Source organism: Mirounga leonina, unplaced genomic scaffold (genome assembly GCF_011800145.1).
Source record: "Mirounga leonina isolate KUSES-001 unplaced genomic scaffold, KU_Mleo_1.0 Mir_128, whole genome shotgun sequence".
Taxonomy (NCBI): Eukaryota; Metazoa; Chordata; class Mammalia; order Carnivora; family Phocidae; genus Mirounga; species Mirounga leonina.
In genome coordinates, this window is record NW_023270320.1 from 32,671,288 (window position 1) to 32,676,024 (window position 4,737).

The following is a 4,737-nucleotide window of genomic DNA, read 5'->3' on the forward strand; positions in this document are numbered from 1 at the left end:
ATGGGATTGGAAATTACTATCTAAGGTAAAATATTTAGCAGACAACCTCAGAAGAGAAATTATATGAAATAAACATTTATTGGCACTCAAATAGGAGTTGGCGATCTTTTTCTGTAAAAGTTTGGAGAGTAAATATTTTAGATTTTGCAGGCTCTGAAGCAAAATTGAAGACAGTATGTAGGTATTTATATGAGAAGACAGATTTCCACAAATTTTGTATTGATAAAATTCAAAATGTAATAAGGATAATTAGTTCATTTTTTAAAATACAGGTCTACTAATGAGAAGAATGGGATTTTCTTTTGGGGGGATAATATTTTGCTTAATTGAGGTTCACACTTAGTTTTCGCTATCATCAAAATCAATTGCAGATTCATCCTTAAACTTGGTCCATAATTAAACTTGAAGTATTCCATCTTTGAAGATATCTTTTCACATAGATAGGTATTGCCAAACATCAATGTCCATTTAGGAGCATATGATTTTAATTGAGCATATGTATCAGCTGGGAGGCATATAGAATTCTATTATATTTTCCTCTTGATATTTGATTTTCACGTGTCATTATATGGCATATTAGTAACTCCAAAGGAAGATTAGGTGGAAGCCCCTCGATTGAACAGTTAATTGAATTTTGAAATATGAAGGGCTTTTCCCCCCTTGCATTTTGATTAAGGTCTGAAAAGCGCTGCTGGAAATACACGGTTTGAACTTGGAAAATATAACTGCTGCAAATTTGTGTAGAAATGGAGATCTTGTTTTTTGTTTTAACTTTAAATAGTACATGCCATGTATAATGGAGCTTTCACACTACTTTGTTTCAAACAACACTAGTTGTCATAGAAATGACTTCACTGTAGTGTAAGTTTTGCGTGTAAACCCTCTTTGACCTTGTAATTTTGTGTTGAATTCATTAAGAAATGTTATTAAGTTGGCACTAAAAGCTAATTTCCAACTAGTGTTTGAGAGTAGTAGTTAAGGGTAGCACTTCCAAGCACTTGAAAATACAAAAGCCATGCTCAGCTTGCGGGCTGTACAGAAACAGGTAGTGGATGGGATTTGGTCTGTGTGCCTGGGTTCGCAACCTCTGAATTACACCGATAGAACCTCTGGGGTCCGACTCCCTAGGTTTGAATTCTGGCCATACTCGCTTAGGAGCCCGGTGACTTTGGGCTAATTACATAATGTCTCTGAAGCCTCTAGGCTTCAAGGTAAGAATTCTCCGCTTCATAGAGTTGACAGGATTAAATGAATGGAGTGCGTGGAATAATATAAACAATTAGTATGTAGTTTTCAATAGTAAAATAACCCCCCCCCATAATGCTATAAATAGATCAAAGATTCAACCATGTAAAATGAGGGGGAGCAGAGCGGAGGGAGGAGGCAAGGAATGGAGTTGTTCTTGTCATGGTAAAGCTAATGAGATTAACTCAGGTCAGCCTGCTGGGGAGGATCTGTGCCAATCATGGGCCACCTTCCATCTGCAGTCTGGTTATTATTGAGGGATTTTGCTGTATTAGAATGACTACAAATATTTTATGAATATTGCCATCATGATACGCTCTTTTTTTATTCTTTATAGCCCCCTTATGAGATAGGTTTTCATACCATTTTATAGATAAGAAAGTTAAGGTCGCCAGCCTCGAATTTACTCAGTTCAGCTTCTTCTACCTGGTCATGCTCAACAAATCCAGCTTCCCCGGTTCTGTGCTGTTCCCTGGCTCATCCTGTTTTGCGTTTTTCCAGAGTAACCACAGGTAGCGAGCAGAGCATGATTCATGGGTTTGCTTCTCCTTGGATCTCGGAACTGCCTTTAAAGATATTTTATATATGACCCGAATGTGTGCCGATCTCCTTCCACACTGGATGAGCCTAAAAAGTTAGAGGCGTGCCTTCTTTATTTCTGTATGTATAGAGATGACTACTGAGTAGTTCTTTGGGGGGAAAAAAAAAACCAAGTACTGAATCATGTAGCAAACAAATGAATGAAGATTCTTATAAAAACAAAGTAGTGTTTCATTATTATTCCTCATGAAGGACAAAGCCCTTCAGTCATTTCTTTCATCGTGCTCATTATTTTCACGTTCTTTTCTATATTATATTTATAAACTAAAAGAAACCTTTTATAGAAAGAACATAGATTAACACGTGTTCATGTTCAGATGCCAAATTCGCCATTCAAAAGCTACGTGAACTTACACAAAAATCTCACTTCTCTGTTCATTTTCTGATCTAAAGGCTATCTTTAGGATCAAACTTAATTCTGAAATTCTGTAGCAGTTTTTAAAACATAAAGCTTAGCATTGATAATAGGCTCTGTATTATACATTTATTTTTTTGGAAAAATAATTTCTAGGATTTAAATGAGGACTTAAAAATGTCTTGGCTCTACATTGTTTTAGGAGACGAATAACATCCTTTTATTTTTTGGTAGAAACACTTAAAGAAAACGTATTTGGTATACGATGACTAAGTTTTGTTAAGTGTCCTTGTTTTTTTTTTTTTAATACACCCTAACAGCAGTCTAACTTGATGCATAACTGAAATTCCACATTGGGATTTTTAAACCATATTCAAAAGTCACTGCCAATAAGACCAGCGTCTTAACTGTGGCATTTACACTGATGTCAGCAACCCAAACTGAAAAGGACTGAGCAGGCCTGGCAGGAGGAACCAAGTTAATTTCTCTACCACCTCCTAGAGATTTGCTTTATCTGAGGGACTTCATATATTAAAGAAAAACTCTCATCAGGTGTGTATACTCATTTTTCTCTTCATCAGCTCAATGCTGAGTATGATTTTCGATATTTATTACTGGAAACGGAATCGGTTATTGCTATACACCTGCAACATACATCCTTCTTCTGACAACAGTAACCAGCATGTGCTGGTTTTCCAGGCACTTCTGCTTTCCTAAGGCAGGACTAGGGGTCGGCTGTCTTCTTCCTGTGGTGTTCCCAGTCCCACGCCTAGAGCCGGACACATAATGCCTGACTCAAATAAATATACACCAAATGAGAGCATGGATGAAGGCATTATCACGTTTGATGCGCACGGCATTATCCCCATTAGACAGATGAGGAAAGAAAGGGTCAGACGGGTTAATTAAGGAATATTTTACAAGGTCACGGGGAAGATAAAGCGGTAGTGCTGACTGAAACCATATCTTCTGAGTGGAGAGCCATTATCTTTTCAATTACTGCAGGCTGTTTCTACCCGCAAATCATTAAAGCTGTACAGGTTTTTAGAGCTGACCTATCAAGTCACGTTACTTTCAGAAGATTGTGTTATGAATACTTCATACACTGTCTCTAGCAGTTTTATGATGTTTAGAATCATAAAACAGCCATAAACTTCCTCAGCACAAAAGCACCAGGAAGGCCAATTGAAAAGCTTGCCACAAACTTTTAATGTGGGTCTGTAGAGGATTAGGGTCCCCGTAAACGTTCCGGGGCACTCCCCAGGGAGTTTGGTGGGATACGGTTTCCTACAACTGTTCAGAAGTTCCATGAAGTTCGGAACATTTTTGTGCTGCTTAGGCAAGTATGTTATCTGCAGGCTCTAATTTCTGAGGTCCAAGGAAAAGAAATGGTCATGGAAACTTTCTCTGGGGGCTTTGTCTGGTAGAAAGCAAGCTCACTCATCCCAAACAAACCATTTCTGAGAGAGCAACAATTTTGTTGACTACATTTAAAGATAGAACACGCAGTTCCCAAATGCAATTTCAGTTTTCCAAAGGACAGTTTTATTCTTTTCAGAAATGCCTTGGTGATTTTGTTGTTGTTGTTGTTTCTGTTTTGTTTCGTTTTGCTTAGAAGCACTGCTTAGTGCTCCGCCTTAGTCAGCATGAAAAAGAAAGAAAAGAACAAGCAAGCGAATGATCCTCCGATGGCCTCAAGGCGGTGGATTGAGGATGCCTCTTAAATACAAACAGGTACTCTAGGTGACACTGGTAAAGACTTTTCAAATCAGCCTAAAACGCTCTTCAGACACTGCCGCAGTCAGACGGACTCAGATTAAATGTTTTCTTTCTTTTTTTCCTAGATGTTTATTTTCCATTGTGCTTTTAAGAAATCCCTCTAAAAGTACTGACATCTCAGTAATAAGATGTTAATATCTTACATTAAGAATAGGATTACATTTACTTACAGTGGCCGATCTTGGGTTCTATTATATTCAGCATAAGATTTTTTTTCTTCTGACAACTGTTATTAAAATGACTGATTCCATGCTTTCTGAATCTGTGCTATCAGCCCTTAGTATATATGTGTGTGTGTGTTTATTTTTTTAGAGAGGAAATTAATAGGAATTTAGCACCAGGACCAGCAACTGAATCAATATTTTTGGACATTTGTATACTGTTTTGGTTGTGGAGGAGAGGAAAAATAATTTTCCCTCTACCCTTCAGAGTTCTTAGCTGAGACCACTGTAATAAAAGACACATTAACAAGAGTAAAACAAATAGGCATCTGATTAACATGTATACCTCAAATATGCTTGGGCGGTGCCCAGGGAAAATGAGCAACCCACTGAGGTGGTTTAGAATTCAGGCTTCAATACCATTCTAAGAGAGAAAAGGAAGGGGAGGCAGGCCTCTTAGAGGGGAGGAAATGGTTTTTAGGAAAGATGAATGGGCCCTTGAAAGAACAGATGGGAGGTGTGATAGTTTGTGACTAAGCATGTCTGGGTGTGGGGTCAACTTCTAGGCTCCTTTCCTGTGACAAGAATCAGTTTTCC